The sequence below is a fragment of the Macrobrachium rosenbergii genome, chromosome 44 (assembly GCF_040412425.1).
Source record: "Macrobrachium rosenbergii isolate ZJJX-2024 chromosome 44, ASM4041242v1, whole genome shotgun sequence".
In the NCBI taxonomy this organism is placed as follows: domain Eukaryota; kingdom Metazoa; phylum Arthropoda; class Malacostraca; order Decapoda; family Palaemonidae; genus Macrobrachium; species Macrobrachium rosenbergii.
In genome coordinates, this window is record NC_089784.1 from 30,075,570 (window position 1) to 30,097,109 (window position 21,540).

The 21,540-nt window shown below is 37.2% G+C and overlaps 1 pseudogene; it reads left to right on the forward strand.

Moving 5' to 3' along the window:
- The first annotated feature begins 10,426 nt into the window (after nt 1-10,426).
- Nucleotides 10,427-21,452, forward strand: LOC136829483 (serine protease persephone-like; annotated as a pseudogene).
- Nucleotides 21,453-21,540: the final 88 nt, after the last annotated feature.

The following is a 21,540-nucleotide window of genomic DNA, read 5'->3' on the forward strand; positions in this document are numbered from 1 at the left end:
GTATTTCCCTCCACAACTGACCACGTGGCAGACCTCGAGTTAATGCTGGAGAAACTGACCATCAGAAGGACCAGAAAAAAGATGCATATTTATCTGACGTCACAACTGTAGATGTTATTGACCAATAGGTTCTCTCTCTCTCTCTCTCTCTCTCTCTCTCTCTCTCTCTCTCTCTCTCTCTCTCTCTCTACGAAGTTTCAGTGATCACTGGTATTATTATTTTTATTATTATTATTATTATTATTTCACAAAAACCACATTGTAATATTTACCACTTTATTGAACTATCGACTTTCGTCAGCTCGGAATAAAACCTTGTAGATTGGTCCTTATATTGCGTTAAGTGGTTAACATTGAAGGAACTTCGGCGTATTTTTTACTTGTTTGGTTTTTATTTAACCCTCGGCTTCTGCTCTTATATGCAAAGTGTCTCAGTCATTTAAGGACTTCCAATCTTTTAACACACATTCTCTCTCTCTCTCTCTCTCTCTCTCTCTCTCTCTCTCTCTCTCTCTCTCTCTCTCTCTCAGTACTGCTCTACGTAATTGGTCAGCAACTGCTGCAGAAGCTGTGACGTCAGACAAATATGCAGACTTTTTATGGTCTTTTTCGATGGTCAGTCTCTGCAACTTTTCAGTGGATCTTTGGACTGGAACAGACTTCCCTTAGAGGGGAGAAAAGCCTTCGTCCAAATGCCCATATATTTTTATTGTTCTTATCTTAGAAAGGTTTGCCTAATCTAAACAAAAATAGCTTTCTTAATAATGTATCGTTAGTGAATGCACTTAATGAAGTATAATATAATTTAAGACATAAGTGCATTTTGTTTACATTTCCATTCATAGCTAACTGGTAAGTAAGTATAGCTTAGTTTTACCAGACCACTGAGCTGATTAACAGCTCTCCTAGGGCTGGCCCGAAGGATTACACTTATTTTACGTGGCTAAGAACCAATTGGTTACTTAGCAACGGGACCTACAGCTTATTGTGGAATCCGAACCACATTATAGCGAGAAATGAATTTCTATCACCAGAAATAAATTCCTCTAACTCTTCATCAGCCGGCGGCGGGAATCGAACTCCGGCCCATCGAATGACGGTCTGTAGCTCAACCAACTCGGCCAACAAAGGGCCTGATAGCTAACTGGTGCTATTTACAAATTCATAAGCCTGAAAGACTTTATTTACCGCCTGACGAATTGTAAGTGGTGCTATTTCCTCCATAACTGACCATGTGACAGGCCTCGAGTAAAGGCTGGAGAAACTGACCATCAGAAGGACCAGAAAAAAGATGCATATTTGTCTGACGTCACAGATGCAGATGTTATTGACCACACGAGGGCTCTCTCTCTCTCTCTCTCTCTCTCTCTCTCTCTCTCTCTCTCTCTCTCTCTCTCTCTCTCTCTCTCTCTCTCTCTCTCTCTCTCTCTGGTTTCACTTATCGTTGGCATTACCTGTTGTTGTAATTTTTGTCGACATTATAATGTAGTAATTATCACCTTAATAAACCTCTGGCTTTTCTTCAGCTTTGAATAAAACCTAATAGAGTGGTCCTTATATTACGTTAAGTGGTTTGTAATACTATCTCGTCTTTCCAAGAGCCTAAATATCACTGAAAAAAAAAGACGCGTAATTCTATGAGAATTGTAAAAAACAAAATCTCGAGTCAAAATTTATTATTTTTTGTTTCTGGTGCTTCACGTATTTCTGTAAAACATCTAATAAATTTAAATATATTTTAGGGTTATTTTCTCCTTTTTATGACGTGAGGAATTGGATCTGGCCTCTGGAATATATTTTGTTTGGAAGGATTTTTAATCATGATTTAAAAGAGACAAAAATACTGCTAATCTTAATCAACACTCTCTCTCTCTCTCTCTCTGCCAGGTATTGCTATACGCCTTTGGTCAGCAACAGCTGCAGAAGCTGTGACGTCAGACAAATATGCGGACTTTTTACGGCCTTTTTCGATGGTCAGTCTCTGCAACTTTTCAATGGGTCTTTGGACTGGAACAGATTTTCCTTAGAGGAAGATAAGCCTTCTCTTATATTGCAATTGTTTTTATCTTAGGAAGATATAGCTATATCTTAATAAAATAGCTTTCTTATTAATGTATCATTAGTAAACTCGCTTAATGAAGTTTAATATAATCTATGACAGTGGTTCTCAATCTTCTTTTAGTGATGGCACCCTAACTAATGTCATCATTACCCTGGCATCCTTCTTCACCATCCCATGAATTAACTTCTTATTTGATGAATAAAATTGTTATCCATATTATTTATATATATATATATATATATATATATATATATATATATTAATATATATATATATATATATATATATATATATATATATATATATATATATATATATATATATATATATATATATATATATATATATATATATATATATATATATATATTTATATTAGAGTAGACACACACAATAATTATATGAAGACTGCTGCAAACTTTTTTTTTTTTTTTTTTTTACAAATGTTCAGTGAGATGATCTAGCCAAGACAAAATTCATGACAATCTTGCGGCACCCCTAGGCACTGTCTGTAGCACCCAGTTTGAGAATCACTGATTTATGACATAAAGGCATTATGTTCACATTCCCATTCGTAGCTTATCGGTGCAATTTTTAAATTCATAAGCCTGAAAGACTATTTACTTGATTTAAAATTTGTTACTATTCATTACCTGAGCGTCATTTAAGCGTCAGATGAATTATACGTTGTGGTATTTTTCTACACAACTGAGACCATGAGACAGACCAAGTTGAAGTAGGAGAAACTGACCATCTAAAACAGGGGTTCCCAAACTGGGGTACATGTACCCCCAGGGGTACATTTGCACGTTTCAGGGGATACATTTGGTCTGAAGAAAATAATTACTACTGTACAATTGTATGTGCTGGATCAAAATATAAATTACCTCAGTAATTGCTTAATTTCTGTTATCACCATTTGAGATACCTATGTAATCTACACATGCAGACTCCATAAATTTAAAATATCAAAATATTAAAGTGTTCTTTTTTAATATTAAGCTTAATTTTTAGTGTTAGGGGTACATGGGAACCTATAAAAAAGCCCAAGGGGTACCGAGGAACAAAAAGTTTGGGAACCTCTGATCTAAAAGGCCAGGAAAATGATGCATATTCTTCTGTCGTCACTGTGGGTTCTCTCTCTCTCTCTCTCTCTCTCTCTCTCTCTCTCTCTCTCTCTCTCTCTCTCTCTCTCAAGTACTGCTCTACGTAATTGGTCAGCAACAGCTGCAGAATCTGTGACGTCAGACAAATATGCAGACTTTTTATGGTCTTTTTCGATGGTCAGTCTTTGCAACTTTTCAATGGATCTTTGGACTGGAACAGACTTCCCTTAGAGGGGAGAAAAGCCTTCGTCCAAATGCCCATATATTTTTATCGTTCTTATCTTAGAAAGGTTTGCTTAATCTAAACAAAAAATAGCTTTCTTAATAATGTATCGTTAGTGAATGCACTTAATGAAGTATAATATAATTTAAGACATAAGTGCATTTTGTTTACATTTCCATTCATAGCTTACTGGTGCTATTCTTCGTTGGCTGAGTCGGTTGAGCTTCAGACTGTCACTCGATGGGCCGGAGTTCAATTCCCCCGGCCGGCTGATGAAGAGTTAGAGGAATTTATTTCTGGTGATAGAAATTCATTTCTCGCTATAATGTGGTTCGGATTCCACAATAAGCTGTAGGTCCCGTTGCTAAGTAACCAATTGGTTCTTAGCCACATAAAATAAGTCTAATCCTTCGGGCCAGCCCTAGGAGAGCTGTTAATCAGCTCAGTGGTCTGGTATAACTAAGGTATACTTAACTTTAACTGGTGCTATTTACAAATTTGATCTAAAATTTGTTACAATTAGTTACCTAAACATCACTTAACCGCCTGACGAATTGTAAGTCGCACTATTTCCTCCATAACTGACCATGAGACAGACCTCGAGTGAAGGCTGGATCGGAAGTACCAGAAAAAAGATGCATATTTGTCTGACGTCACAGCTGCAGATGTTATTGACCACATGAGGTCTCTCTCTCTCTCTCTCTCTCTCTCTCTCTCTCTCTCTCTCTCTCTCTCTCTCTCTCAGGTTTCAGTCATCGTTGGCATTACCTGTTGTTGTTGATATTGTTATTGTTGTTTAACAACAGCAAATTACGATAATGATCGTTTTAATAAACTACTGGCCTCTCAGTAGTTTCGAACAAAACTTCATAGACTGATCCTCCCGTTTTGTTAAGTGGTTTGCAATACCATCTCATCTTTCACAGAGCCGAAATACCACTGGAGAAAAGAAACATGGAAGTCTTTGGGAATTACTGAGAATTATAAAAGTAAAAATTGTCAAGTCAAAATTTAGTAGTACAAAGCTTGGGACACTTTGCTTCTTTCTGGAACTGATTCCATAAATGTGAATGTAGATTAGCGGTATTTTCCCACTTGGTAAACTATGAAGAGATGGACCAGGGCCAGTTGGGTCGGTACGGTGGCTGGGCAAGGGTTGCCCGGTCCCCCCCCGTCAGATGCTGGCCCCCCAGTTGAAATTCCCTTTGTAGCTAAACTGTAACCCTTACAGTATTTGATAAATTTGCATATAGTAAGAGTTGCAAATTAATTGAAAATTGAGCTCTATAATTTCAAATACAGGTTCACTAATTACTGATACTATCATTTTCCTTCATTCAATGGATATATACATTCTAGAATAGTATATTTTACTAATTACAGAATCGGTACATTAGTTTTGTGTAAATTTCTTTGGCCCCCCCCAAAAAATATCTTGGAATGCCAGGTACGCCACTGAAAGTATAAAACTTGTTCGAAAGGATTTGTGCTCACGATTTAAAATAAACAAAGGAATGCTAGTCTTACAATTCCTATTGTTCGTAATTTTTAGCTGTAGATCATATTTATAAGCGTCTTGATCATTTATGGAATTCCAGCCTTCCAACATATCTCTCTCTCTCTCTCTCTCTCTCTCTCTCTCTCTCTCTCTCTCTCTCTCTCTCTCTCTACTCCTCTACGTAACTGGTCAGCAACAGCTGCAGAAGCTGTGACGTCAGACAAATATGCAGACTTTTTATGGTCTTTTTCGATGGTCAGTCTCTGCAACATTTCAATGGATCTTTGGACTGGAACAGGCTTTCCTTGCAGGGAAGAAGAGACTTCGTCCAAATTCTTGTATATTCCAATTGTTTTTATCTTGGTAAGGTTTCCTTATATCATGACAAAATAGCTTTCTTAATAATGTGCCGCTGGTGAATGCACTTAATGGAGTATAACATAATTTATGACATAAATGCATTATGTTTACATTCCCATGCATAGCTTATATGTGCAATTTTTAAATTCATTTACCTGAAAAACTATTTATTTGATTTAAAATTTGTTTTAATATTCGTTACCTAAACATCACTCAGGCGTCAGACGAATAATAAGTCGTAGTACTTCCCTCCACAACTGGCCATGAGAGACAGACCTCGAGTTAAAAGCTGGAGAAACTGACCATCAGAAGGACCAGAAAAAAGATGCATATTTGTCTGACGTCACAGCTGCAGATGTTACTGACCAAGGTCTACAGATTGTTACTGACTACTGGGTCTCTCTTTCTCTCTCCCCTGGGAATATATCGGTGTATTAACAAGTAAAAGTATTCTTGCTATATTAAGTAATTTTAATTTGTTTCAAAGTAAGATATGGAGCGTTGATAATGAAAATGATTCTGTATGCATTATTTTGACCTTTGGAGCAGTTTGCTAAGAACCTGTTTAAAATACGCCCTATTCACAAGGCAAGGAACACCCTGCTTGAGAGCTAAGGAGAGTTCATGAACTATTGATCTAAATGCTATCTGGTTCAGGTATGTTTTTCTGCTCCGCTAGTGAAATGTTCCCCGGACTAGGTGTCTGAAGCCTCCCGCTAACATCCATCGTACTGACAAGATTATTTAAAGTTTATATTTTTTCAACAATGGCAAGTGACAATTTACCAGTTGTGCTTGTTACGTCAGAAACTGGTCATTCTTGAAAGAATGGGAATCCGCCAAAGCTTCCCAGTATTTGTGTTTCTTGTATCTACGCTTAATGGCACAGCACGGTATTTATTCCTACTGAGTTTTCTCATTTTACTTTGTTTTTCGATATAAGGGTGTAGTATCTAAGAAATGATAAACTGTCCTAAATAAAGCTAGTGTATGTTGCATCCTACGTTTGCTTATGACCACTGAAAGAAAGACTGAGGAAAAACGTCAATAAGTAATCATGGAAACGGGCGGGAAAAATAGACTCATGTTTGTCTGGCGTCATAGTCGCAGATGTTGTACACTTAAAAGGTGCAAGTCATAGTACTATGTGACCCCTTTTAAAAAGTTCCCAATGAATGGACTTTAAAGCTGATGACCGTTCTCGATCAAGGGTCCTTGTCACGAGTAGAATCGTTATTGATATGTTGAAATATCATCCTAAGATGTTCCAGTGCCTACAGTACAAAAAGGAGAAGGTTTGTAAATAATGAAAGAGGAACTCTGCATGTTCAGAAGAGGATGAAATGAGCGTGCATAGGTGTACTGTGTATTATAAACTTTCATCTGCAAAGGTGAAAAATTATTGAATAAGAATGTGATTCATATGCAGAATAAGCAAAAAATGAACAACGATTCGTAGTGTATATGATTTAAAGCCTACAGGAGAGGAACTGAAAAACGCAAAAGGAGGAAAGCGTTATTCATTATTTACTAGAATCATTATCACTAAAGAAACTGGCGTGATAGACGAAGACCGTGTTAACTGCATATTACCTACTTGTTCCTCAAAAGCGTAGCAGGTGGGACTAGACTAAACATATTTCACACAACCAACGTTTACAAAGTTCTGTGCTTTCTAGTGAGATGCTTTGGTAGCCAATTTTCTAATGCCAGAGCCATCCAAAATCTAAGTATTTTATTTTTAAATATTATATTCCTGTTATCGATTTTCCTGTCAGAAGCTTCCTTTTTTGTAACACTCGTTTGTACACTACACTCTGGCTTGTTTATTTTGCATTTCTTCTCCCTTCCCAGTTCATCACAAGTTTAATTTCATGGTTGCCAGAGCACTTTTTACGTACGTTCTCTCTAACGGCTAAGCCTCTTTCTTATTCACCGAGCGTTCGAAACCCCAGGTGTTCCGTTCAGTTCATCGACTAGTTGACATAATACTTACGTAAACGTCACCTTTCATTGTAAATCTAGCGAAGCGGATCAGGATACAATAGCTGCAGCTACGATAATGTCAACAACCCACCAGACTAATCTGTCTGCAGTTTCCCACCCAGGCCATTTGCAGCCAGCATCACTCAGCAGCACCATCAATAGGCCTAGTTACACTTCAATGGACTTGCAAAGGATTCCGACCGTCAGATCGAAAATCGTTTTCGATGGATTTTGTGTTTACTAACAACGCTCTTCTTTTTTAAACGTGCTTGTTTTCCCATTTGTATGGGGTAAGCACGATGCCTTCTTTTCCTCTTCGGTAAACCTTGTGACTAAGTTTTCTAAAGAATTTCCCAGAGGTTTATTTTGAATCTCGTAGCAGTAACTCCAGAGGCTAATGTCTAGACCGATAGGAATCTTGGTTGATACAAGATTGTAATATCCATTCATTCAAGGTACAATGTCCTAAACATTGATGTTGAAAAAAATTATTATTATTATTATTATTATTATTATTATTATTATTATTATTATTATTATTATTATTATTATTATTATTACACTGCGTAAGTCAAATCATTTTGAAGAGAATCAGAATGCGTAATAAGTCTTAGCTCTCCAAAATGTAGAAATTTCACATAATCTAAATAAATTGGCCCTCCTGTCTATGACACATTTAAATTAGTTACCGACATCTTTAGAGGAACCGTTTTCCTTCTCTCGTACCACGGAGGCAGACCGACCCTCTACGGAAGCCATATAAAAACCTACATATTTGTCTGATGTCACAGCTGCAACCGTTACTGACCAGAGGAGGGACATTCAGGCCACTGAAAAGAAAACGGAGCTGATAATGGTAAAAAATGATAGAAAATGGATTTCGGAAATATCGTATCCTCAGGTCATGTTAGGTGAACTAATCCAGAATATTCCAGTATTTCAGCTGAAGTACGCAGGGAATAAAAGTTAGAAAGGAATGTAATATAAAGTTAAATCACTAATTATTAATGGATTTAACACAAAAAATAATTCTAGACCTCAATTACGTAAAATCTTTTAAGTCCCCACGTTCTGTCACAAAATATTAGGGATATTTTCAAATTTTCTCTCGCTAGAGAGAGAGAGAGAGAGAGAGAGAGAGAGAGAGAGAGAGAACTACACACCCGCTCTTCCTACCAACCCTGGTCCTCCATTCTTTCCACAAGACCAAACCATCACAAGACAATTTTTTTTTTCTTTTTGGCCACTTAGGCTACAAATTAAAATTGCCCGGAGAAACTGAAATTGCCCAGTTGAGTATGCATTCGGGTCGTTTCGGCCGTAAGCACGTTTACGTGCAAAATGGGCGCCGTGTTTAGCACCAGCCCCTTGGCGATGAACGTAAAACATGAAATAATAATGATAAATACCATAAACATAACGGTAAATACCATAAACATAACGTCTTACATTGTTTTGGATGTTACGGCCTAAATGACTTACGGCCGAAACGACCAGGACCGTTGAGTATGAGGTAAATTGCGCTTTTGCCTAATATACGAGTAGAGGTAAAAAATTTCAATATTCAGTTTTATGACACTGTTGATGTAAAACATTTCGAGTCCAGCAAATCATATCGGTTGAGAGATTAGAATCATTTCTTAATTTCTTGTGTTTGTCAACTTATTTTGTTTAGTTTTTCTGTCTAAAGTATGTAACTGTACTAAACGGATGTTAAGTGTGTGAATCGTAACTTCGTCTTAGTATATGAAATAAAATCTCTTTTCGAACGTCATAAATCTAGCTAAGTTTTTCAATCATTAAATTAAACAAGTTAAAAATGCGCCGAAGTTTCTTCAGCGCAATCGAGTTTTCTGTACAGCGTATAACCAAGACCACCGAAAATAGATCTATTTTTGGGTAGTCTCGGTATAATGCTGTATGAGCCGGCGCTCATGAAACTTTAACCATGGCCCGGTGGTGCCTATCCTATGTCGTTGCCAGACGCACGATTATGGCTAACTTTAACCGTAAATGAAATAAAAACTACCGAGGCTAGAGGGCTGCAATTTGGTATATTTGATGATTGGAGGTTGGATGATCAACATACCTATTTGCATCCCTCTAGCCTCAGTAGTTTTTAAGACCTGAGGGCGGACAAAAAGTGCGGACGGAGAGACAAAGCCGGCACAATAGTATTCTTTTACAGAAAACTAAGACCTGAAATTAACAACTTTTTTCCTAAGTCAAATTACTGACTGCCAGGTGTTCATTCATGAAGCTACTGAACCGTATGATATAATTATTCATAAAATCATAAATTTGAGATGATATAGTTAAGCTAGACCTTGACATATGAGAGGGTTAGGGGTCACACACATTTATATAGCTAGGTATCCCCCGGGAATACGGCTTGGTCTTCCTTGTTAGTGTGTGTGTATATATATATATATATATATATATATATATATATATATATATATATATATATATATATATATATATATATATATATGACTTTGAGATGAGATAGTTAAGCTAGACCTTGACATATTAGAGGGTCAGGGGTCACACACATTTATATAGCTAGGTATTCCCCGGGAATCCGGCTTGGTCTTCCTTGTTAGGATATATATATGTGTGTGTCTGTGTACACGCATTTTTTATTGTAAGCGCTCTGATCAAAAGTTGCGTTTTGAAAATTCAGCTATTTAGATACAATTTACCTTAAGCAACTCATTTAACTTCTCTCTCAAGTAAAATTCCTTATAAATGCTATAGAAATCACTTCATACATTTTATATATACTGCATATATATATATATATATATATATATATATATATATATATATATATATATATATATATATATATATATATACTGTATTTATTATATATAAAAGCATCATACGATTGCAGATAAAAAATCGAGCTATTTTCTTTCCTCATCTTGTGTTTATTTTTAACCTTTGTTCGCAAACCTACAAACGTCATCGCCAGTTAACTACTGAAGTTTTCCTAGAGCCCTAAAAACCAGTCCTGAAGAATCCCACCCACGTACGTACACCTATACCAGTCAGGCTCTTCCCTGGATAGGGGGGAGATGAGGTTGGGAGGGCGATTCCTAATCAGTAGGCAACGTACAAAGGACAGAAACGGCTTCTCTCTCTCTCTCTCTCTCTCTCTCTCTCTCTCTCTCTCTCTCTCTCTCAGGGTCCTCTGGCAACTCACTCCAGGCTCTCCTTAGTGTACACAGTAAATCTGTGAGGTGGATTTGTAACTCGGGTATAGCTTTGCGGTCCGCTAAGTCTTCCTCAAACAACGTACGTTGCGCGGTTGTTTTATTGCTTCGATTCGTAATTTGGTGTTTCTGGGTCTCTTTTGTGAATGCTGAATTCTTTGAGCACCATTTGGTGAAGATAATTTTACCCTGTGTTTACTTTTTTTTTTTTTTTGCGGGATAGGAAAGAAGAGTGAACAGCTTTCAGTTTTGTGGAATTGAGTTGTATAAAGATGGTTTGATAGCAGTGTATCAAGGAACCAGGAGTGGATTATCAGTGAGATTCGCAGGTAAACAGGCGCGGCAGGACAAGAAAAGGGAGACCAGTGAAAAAGCAAGTGTACAAACTAGTACTACGAAGGTACTTCCCAGTTTCACGTGATACAGACAAACCAATACATAATTATTTCCTCGTAAGAATGATTCATGCCAGTATAAGGGCAAAATTCCGATTTACTGAAAGAGGAGAAGTTTGATTCAACTCCCAGCAATGCCACAACAATGATCTTACACCATTAGAAATCTCCATCACATCCATATTCTGCCTAAAGGCATTATTTTGAAATGTTCCACTCCTTGTCAGAAAGATGTGAAGAAATGAGTTAACACTACTGTCAAACATCACGTAACTTTCCTACAAGGAGATGTTGCTGTGAGATTTGCAAAACATTATAGAAAACAGGTGAAACTTAGAATGGACGTTCATACGAACAGTTGGCAAGCCTGTGAGGGGCGACCGGAATGCTGTATGAGAAAGGCCCCTTGCTGCATTCCCTCTCCATTAAGGCGCCCACCCAGTCTCTCTCAAACTCAGATTGATTTGTATTCCTCGAAGTCCACGTGTCAGTAATGTGACCTCTTGTCCTTATGCGAACTGTAACTCTTATAATGGTTTGGTCGATAGTACTGTATTTGTTGTATACACAATTGTATTTGACGAGGACATTCGTAAACAAACAATAAATATGTCTTGTTCTTGGAGCGCATGCGCCTAACTGCTACATGAACACATTTTACTTACAGCGAACTATTCTGTCGTGTTTTTATAGAGATACCAGAGAATTAAACGATGAATTATAATGAAAAATAAATGCTCACAATCAAAATGTCTAAAATCGCTAAGTAATTGCTAATGAAAATGATCATTTGCGTAGCAGTTATCAGATTTTTTTAGCTGAGTTATAGCGTTCATAATTGAGTATTTATATATTTATTTTCCTTCTTGACAGCGAAATCCCAAGTGAGTTCGTTGCACCATTTTCTTCTGAGACAAAAGACTAAATCCTTCCTAGCCTGAGGTGTTTAAGTTACACCATTAAGCCCATCCCTTCTCTGTTTACACTACTCCTTCATCCGGCCACAATTCTTACCTAGAGTTTTATTTGGTGTTTGTGATGTTTATTTACGAAAGGGTAAGATGGGCAGTGGGCTCATTTCTTAGGGGAATACCCGAACTATTCTTAATTCAGGCCCTTCTCGTTCCATTTCTCTCTTTCTTGTTTTTCGTATGAACTTTTAAATAAGTTATTATTATTATTATTATTATTATTATTATTATTATTATTATTATTATTATTCAAAAGATAAACCCGTATTCATATGCGACAAGCCCACCAAAGGCGCCATTAACTTGAAATTCAAGTTTCCAAAGCATATGGTGTTCATTTGAAAGAATTTACAGAAGATAATAAGAATTACAGAAAGTAGGGCTCATTTATTAGAACAGAAAAAAGATAAATTAAGAAATTAACAGAGTAATATATAATAATATAAATAAGTTATCAAAATACAAGGTGAATTGTTTTAGGGTAGTAAAGCAGTGCATCTTCTCTTGAACTTTGAAGTTCTGGTTGGGATATACTAGCGTACTAGTGTCACGAATTTGGTCTCATTTTCTTCAAAGTAATTTCGTTAAGTTTGATAAAGCATAAAATGTTGATTAATTTATTGATTAACATCACAGATATACAATTTAATTTTACTTGTTTTCACAGCTCACATCCAGATAATCGTCTCAAGGGAAAGACTATACCCTCTTCAAAGAAGACCTGAGGAAAGACTTTATCTGAGGAATCATGTTTCCTTCCTCACGCACTTCTCTCAACCTGCATGGTCTCCTTTTGACCTTGATATCATTGGCGACGAACGCTAGAGCCCATCTTGGTAAGTGACCTTTTTTTTGTTTATCAATTTTTTTATTTATTTACGACTTATGCTCAATTCACTCCATTTTCCTGTTTAGTTTTTTTAGTATTCTGTAAAAGAAAACTATTGTACCGGCTTTGTCCGTCCGCCCGTCCGCACTTGATTTTGTCCGCACTTTTTCTGTCCGCCCTCAGAACTTAAAACCGTGATTAGATTTTGCAAATTGGTATGTTGGTCATCCACCTCCAGTCATCAAACATACCAAATTGCAGCCCTCTAGTCTCAGTAGTTTTATTTTATTTAAGGTTAAAATTAACCATTATCGTGCTTCTGGCAACGATAGGCTAAGCCACCACCTGGCCGTGGTTAAAGTTTCATGGGCCGCGTTTCATACAGCATTATACCAAGACCACCGAAAGATAGATCTATTTTCGGCCGCCTTGATTGTACGCTGTAGCGGCTGTGCATAAAACTCGATTGCGTCGAAGAATCTTCGGCGCATTTTTTACTTGTTTTTCTTTGCTATGAATGGAATACAAAAATGTACTTGCTAAGTTTTCTTATGCTGAAGAAATAAAATTACGAATGACGGTCACTAGCCATCTAAACAGGGTATCTTGAAAGGCCTATAACAGGAGTTTCTCTCTCTCGCTTATCTGGTATGAGGGAGCATCACTTCACATCTTTGCTTGAATTTAACCGGCCTTTTCTGTATATAAGCTAAGACTGTTTATACTTTAAATTATACTTTTTAGTTTTCTGAAAGGAACGCTATTCTGACGGCTTTGTCTGTCCGTCCGCACTTTTTTCTGTCCTCACTTTTTCTATCCGCCCTCAAATCTTAAAAATTACTAAGGCTAGATGGCTGCAAATTGGTATGTTGATCATCCACCCTCCAATCATCAAACATACCAAATTGCAGCCCTCTAGCCTCAGTAGTTTTCATTTTATTTAGGACGTTAAAAAATAGCCATGATCGTACTTCAAGCACCGTTATAGGTATCAACAACAAGGCCACCACCTGACCGTGGCTAAGTTTCATGGACCGTGGCTAATAGTTTCATGAGCCGTGACTGAAAGTTTCATACAGCATTGTACACTGTACAGAAAACTCGATTGCGCCGAAGTAACTTAGGCGCATTTTTACTTGTTTACATCTTTAACAGTTTAAGCTATATTATTAGTTAGGTTTTATTAAGTCGACGAAAATTTGACCAAAGCTGGGTCCTGTGACTGGTAACCGTGATTAGATTTTGGTGGCAGTCCACATCTGGATGAAAGCCACTTGGAGTTAGAAGCTGTGTCGATTGCTTAGCCTTGCCGAGGGTTTGCTGTTTCGAAACACTCAGCCGGTACTCACTCATTAGCTTCCTTCATTTGCCTTATATATATTTATTTATATATTTATTTATTTGTTTATTTATTTATCATTATTCATGGAGTTTGTGCAGCCTACACTTGAACTTTCATGATATCTATATAACTCCTAACTTAGGCTAACATGTTTTAACACTTAGCATTCACTTCTAAAATGGTAGCCCAAAGAAACAAGTACAAAATGCACCAAAGTTCCGCACAGTCGAGTTTTTTTGTACAGCGTATAATGCTGTATGAAACTATCTGCTACGACCGGGCAGTGCTGAGTTGCTCCCCAGATGCGGTCAAGTGAAGGTGCGTCGGAGACGACTCCGGCAAGTGCTGACAGACGCACGATCCATGGCTAACCTTAACCTTAAATAAAATAAGAACTACTGAGGCTAGAGGGCTGCAATTTGGTATGTTTGATGATTGGAGGGTGGATGATCTGATCAACATGCCAATTTGCAGTTCTCTAGCCTCAGTAGTTTTTAAGATCTGAGGGAGGACGAACAGACAAATAGCCATCTCGATAGTTTTTTTTACAAACTAAAACCATCACGATAATGCAGTTAGAAAGTGAAGAAATTTTGGTAATTGGAGGGTAACAGAACTAGAATGTACTGAAGTCTTGATTATAATATTCTTAAGTAAAATACGAGGAACTGATGGACACTTGTGGGAAAATGATCACTGCAAAAATTAATGTACACTTTAATATATATATATATATATATATATATATATATATATATATATATATATATATATATATATATATATATATATATATATGTGTGTGTGTGTGTTTGTATATGTATAAAGAGAAAGATAGTGAGAGAGGTCGTCAAGTGATAACCTCGTCTTATTGGGTAAAGGAGAAAGCGATTTAGCCATATATTGAAAAAAAAAATCCGCATGGTCTAAACTCATCAAAGCAATTAATTCAGCACGTGGTAGTTAGGGATAAGTTACAGAGCTTGCATTACTATTATTGGTCATGTATGTAGAATGGAATATTGAGTTTAGGCCAAAGACCAAGCACTGGGACCTATGAAGTCATTCAACGCTGGAAAGGAAATTGAAAGTAGGAAGCTTTGAAAGGTGTAACAGGAGGAAAACTTCACAGTTGCGCTATGCAGTAATTGTTAGGAGAGGGTAGATAGCAAGATGGAAGAAAGATAATATGAATGGAGGTACAGTAAAAGGAATGAAAACGGTTGCTGCAAAGAACCTTTAGTAATGCCTACAGCGCACCCCGTGAGGTGCACTGACAGCACTAACCCTCCTTCGGGTGTCATGTATGTCGAAAAACTAAACTATTTCGTATCTCCATTGATGCTCATAGGCTTATATATATCACATGTTTAATCTGGAAGAAGATGGTTCATTCCTTTTTTACCCATTCTAGGAAGCTGTGAGGACCACTCTCCCGAATGTTCGAAATGGGAATCCTGGGGCTTCTGTGACACCAATTTAAAATTCATGGCCCAGAATTGTCCCGTCAGCTGTAACATATGTCTAGGTAAGGTCTTCGAGTTTAGGACATTTAGTAGAGCTGGTACACCCGAATAACAATGGACATCCTATGCTTCTTCTGTCGTTTGTACATTTCTACAGAATAATACCTCTTCTATCGTTTATACATTTCTACAGAATACTACCTCTCTGTTGCTTATACATTTCCACAGAATAATGCCTCTTCTGTCGTTTATACATTCCTTCTATCGTTTATACATTTTTAGAATACAACCTCTTCTCTCGTCTATGCATAATTTCTATCATTTATACATTTCTACAGAATAATACCTTTTCTGTTTCTTATACATTCCTTTTCACCCGCAGATCCAGGCTGCTTTAATAGAATTCCGTTCTGTGATTCTTGGGAACTGGAGGGATTCTGTAGCCGCTATGCCGTCGTCAGGAGGCTGTGTCCCCACTCTTGCGACTTGTGCCAAATTCCTGACGAGTTCTTGTCCAACAACACCAGAAGCATCACTCAGCCAGATTTCGGTACGTAATAATGATACTATTATTGTGCATAGGCCTAAGCAAGAACTCGCAAAAGGCGGTTATTTAATAACGAATAAATTCTGCTCCCTGATTGTACAAATTCATGTTTTGAAGTCCGTTTTCTATGCCCTCATTATTTTTGAAATCCGGGTTCTTTGCCCTCATTTTTTAATGTCCATTTTCTTCCAATGCCGTCATTATTGTTGAAGTCCATAGCCTATGCCCTCGTTATTTTTTTAAGTCCATTTTGCATGTCTTCATTATTTTTGAAGTCCATTTTTTGTCCACTAATTATTCTTGAAGTTCATTTTCAGTGCCCTCCTTGTTTTCGAAGTCAGTTTTCAATGCTCTCATTATTTCAAGTCCAATTTCTGTACCTCATTATTTTTTATTCACATTTTCTATGCCCTCATTATTTTTGAAGTCAGTTTTCTATGACATCATTTCAAGACTATTTTCTGACCTCATTTGAAGCCTGTTTTCTATGACTTCATTTCAAGTCCATTTTCTGACCTCATTTGAAGCCTATTTTCTATGACTTCATTTCAAGTCCATTTCTCACCTCAGCTGAAGCCCATTTTCCATGACCATTATCAGTTTATCTTCGGGTTTCTAAACCTAATGCCTTTTGTTTTTATACGCTGATAGACTGCGGGAGACCTGTAAAGGAGAGTGGACCAGGTTTAGAAAGGACAAAACGACAGGTCATCACCCTCGCTGATTTTCCATTGGTGGGTAATCATACCTTTTTAACGTGAATAAAAACAAAGATTTCTATATTTACACAGGTTGTTCAACCAAATAATATCAGAAACCAATTAAAATCAAATTTCCCATAAAATAATTAATATTTTTAAACAATCGAATTACCATTCTTGATCTTTTGAATAAATAAAGGCTTTTTATATACTATCCATGTGAATATAATTTACCAAATTACAATCGTCTTTCAAGTTTCAGATTTTTAAAATATGCAGGAGAACGAACTGGTTACTTATGCGTTTGCATCATTTCTATCGATCTCTTTTCAGATTGCTGCGCAAAGCAGATCTAGGCGACACGACACAGGTAGGCTACTGCTGTAGCAATACAGCTGTATTTGTAAGTGTAAATTGTAAAACTGTTTGATATATTGTAGTTATATTCAGTTTCTTTAAGGGAATGTTAATCTATGACTGACCTACTATTTCATAAAGCTACCTCGAGGCAATGTGTACATCTAGATGTACATTTTCATAAAGCTACCCAGAGGCAGCTTGTACATCTAGATGTACATTTGCATAAAGCTACCTAGAGGCAGTGTGTACATAAAGATGTACATTTTCATAAAGCTACCTCTATAGAGGCAGCAGTGTGTACATAGAGATGTCCATTTTCATAAAGCTACCTAGAGGCATTGTGTACATATAGATGTATATTTTTATAAGCTATCTAGAGGCAGTATGTACATATAGATGTACATTTTTGTAAGCTATCTAGAGGCAGTGTGTACATATAGATGTACATTTTTATAAGCTATCTAGAGGCAGTGTGTACATGTAGATGTACATTTTATAAGCTATCTAGAGGCAGTGTGTACATATAGATGTACTTTTTTATAAGCTATCTAGAGGCAGTGTGTACATATAGATGTACATTTTTGTAAGCTACCTAGAGGTAGTGTGTACATAGAGATGTACATTTTCATAAAGCTGCCTAGGGGCAATGTGTGCATGTATCTATGTTTAAACTCTAGAAGAGTATTTATTTCAGGACTTCCTCATGTGCACGTTCACCAACACGACGAAGAACACGTCCATATACACGATCACCAGCACGACCATCTCCACGTTCATGCCGACGCCGCCTCTTCCGTACACGCCCACGCCCCAGCAAGCGCCCCAATTAATTTCGGGAAGGACCACTGCTCCCCTGTTCTGATACACGAGAAATTCTTGCTGATCGCCGCCCACTGCGTCCTCGACCCCGAGAGTCCGTAAGTGTTTTGTTTTCGTCAATAAATTCATCTATTTTTTGTTTTTGTTTTGGGAATATTTCTGCTTCCTTTTGGCATGGAATATAGAATTTAGGCCAGAGGCCAAGCACTGGGACCTACGTGGTCATTCAGGGGTGAACGGGAAATTGACAGTAGAAAGGCTTGAAAGGTGTAACGGGAGGAAAACCTCGCAGTTGCGCTATGAAACAATTGTCAGGAAAGGGTGAATAGCAAGATGGAAGAAAGAATTTGAATGGAGGTACAGTAAAAGGAATAAAATGCATTGCAACTAGGGGCCGAAGGGACGCTGCTAAGAACCTTAAGTAATGCCTACAGTACACCGCGTGAGGTGCACTGACGGTACTACCCCGCTACGGGGCTTCCTTTTGGAAGATTCAGATACATTATTTTTTTTTTTTCTTCCAATGGAACTTCAGTCCGTAAGCCTTTTGTTTCCGTCAATAACTACATTTTTTGTTTAGGAAATATTTCTACTTCCTTTTGAATACATCAGGTATTATCTTTGTTTTCATTCCAAAGGAAATTGTACGAGGATTATTGTATAGAATAGAATATCATGTTGCCAAATGAATGTCTTTGTCATTTTCATCGGTTTATCTCAAATGATCAACCGTCTTCAGCGTCTTTTTATCCAGCATATTTTGAACGTGATTTAAAAGTAGCTTTGATATTCAGCGTATTTTGATCCGGCATACATTGATTACTGTCCCTATCAAATATTGAACAATTATTTTAAACTTCACTTGTCTTATTGTACATTTTTATATATTTACTTTTCTGCCTGTCAGGATTCATTAATTACTAATCTTTACTTTGTCCTTTTCATTTGTTATTTGCCCATTTATTTAAAATAATGAAATAAAAACTAATAATAATTATTTTCCTCTAATTCTTTTTCCCCACTCAGTGTTCGACAGATTCGACTGGGTAACCTGAACCCTGTCGATTACGAGGTGTTACGGGCCATCATCCATCCCAACTACAAGTAAGGTTTACTGATATAATTGTTTTCTGTGACAGTAATAGAACTTGCTGGTATCTAAATGCTAAATAAAATATTTCGTTTGGTATCTAAGTGTTAAATAAAATATTACTAAGATTTTCAGATATCAGGAAACATAAAATTAAATTAGTTTTCTTTTAACTTGACATTTGAAGACCTAATTTCTAGATATATAGAAGTATTAATTTAAGATCAGTTGTATTTCTATTTTAATTTGGTATCTGGAGAGCCTGATTTTGCTGTTAATTAAATATGTCCCTTTTTCCGATTATGTACATTCAGTATTTTGAATGAGTTCCTAAATTTCATTTAATAATTCAGTCCTAATTATAGCACCTACCATCCACATAGTCTTAAAAGCTTTCCGCAATACCCCATTTTAATTATGACAACATGGCTAAGTTCTGTGTCATGCAAATGAATGCTCTCTTTAAATCTCGTGTACTTTCTTTTTAAAAGGCTGAATTCCCACGAGCGATACAACGACATCGCCCTTCTCGAGACGAAAGAGGTCGTCCAATTCAATGAAGAGATTTTCCCTCTTGCCTCTCAGAGGAGAGACCTCCAGTTGGCTCTGTCGTTACTGACGAAGCTTCAGGTCCTGCCTCGGCCGGTAAGGGTGACGATCAAATGGAAATCGTCCAGCCTCTCCAGTGCGAAAACCTTTACAAAGGCGAAGAGCTGTTGGACTCTCTGAGAACTCAGTATCCTCGGTTCGTTCAGCAGACGGACATATTTTGCGCCGACTTCCAGGGAAATAGTACATGTGAGGTAAGTCATTCTCTCTCTCTCTCTCTCTCTCTCTCTCTCTCTCTCTCTCTCTCTCTCTCTCTCTCTCTCTCTCTCTCTCTCTCTGTAGAATGATGTACAGTACAAGAATAATTGTGCTCTAGGTCCTAGAGGACCTGGCCCCATGAGTCAAAAAGTTGCGAGATTTGAGGAGGTCGTCAGATGGACATTAATATACATTGGAATGCACAAGTATCTGCTTATTTACATCCATAAGTCTCTCTCCACTTTCTTCAGAGGACTATATACTTAAAAATATCAGGACAAACACGTGAAAAATACAGTAATACAAAATCTCCATGTGCTGCATGTCTAAACAAATGTTTGTATACAGGAGTTTAATGTAATTTTCTCTTCCATTCTAATTTGGCAGCTTGTATCTAAACAAATTCTTTTTTTTTTTTCCTTCAGAAGCACGCAAGAGGACCTCTCTTCCAAGACGTGTCTGAACGTCGCTTCCTCATCGGTTTCGTGAGCAAAGACGTCTTGTGCAAGCAACCAAAAGCCACTAGGCTGCCTGGATTTTACACAAGCGTGGCAGATCATACTGACTTCATCAACAACATCATTTACCCATAGTCTGAGGCAATGATCTGTTTCACATCAGTGTAGACCTAGAGAGTGACTGAGTTAGCTTCGTAGGCAAGTGTAAAACTATAGAGGTTCTTGACATGGGGTTACAAAAGTAAATCTGGTTTATTTAGGTATTGTGGGGTGATTGAGAAGGATTATTCTTGTTACAGTGACAGGTGGGTCTTAATTTGTTAGCTGAAAGGGCTTTAATGGGTATTGTTGGACGACTGAAGTCTTTTGAATGTCATCTTTTGGGTGACATATTGTGCAACTGTGGTGAACGAGGGTGGAACTAAATAAGCATTGTAGTGAAAGAAATGGCTTTTTTGGTTAATTGAGGGGATTCAGATGTCCAAATCTTTGCAGCAGAGTGAATGCAGGAGCTACATTGAGTGACATAAGGAACTGACAAGGTTGCATTATATGAGAGGAGAAGGGATAAACAGACTGATTACAGTGCAGTGACTAAAGTGGCTTAATTTACAACTGTAATGAGTTTTATTGTCTAATTAGGGATAGTAAGACGAGTGAGGTGTCTCATTACACAGCTCTTAAAAATGGAGTAACTGGTGGAGTAAAATCTGACACTCCAAAACGAAGACTACTCAAGTTACAGGCTGACATGGATTCCGCCAAAGTGGAGGCAGAATCGAGTGTGGACATGAAGTTGGCAAATCATGTCTTGGGACATGATTAATTTCGGTCGAATGTAAAACAATATCAGCAGTGATTAATTAATATGGGAATTAGTAAAAAATTGAAAGTTTAATTATATTTTCCCATTTTCAGGTTTGTGAGTTACAGTGTGTATTGTGATCGTCTGATCTCACTGAAGCTTAGTACATTAACTTAGTTCACTCATTTGGCTTGGGTTTATTGACTGATATAATATGTGTGTCTGTGAGCCCTTGTGTGTGTTGTTATTTTTCTCTATTGGTAATTTACAGTATATAACCGATACCTGTAATAACCACGAATGGGACAATAACTCTGCCTAAAGGGCGCGTATACAATATCTCTTGAATCAGTGTAATGATTTACAACTCACTTAATTGAATTCTCCAATAAAATCTCGAACTGTTTAGCTTTTAAAGCCTCACCAGAAACTAATATGACACTCTGCACAATTTCCAATCTTGGAAGAGCAATTACATTTCCCAGTTTAGAGGT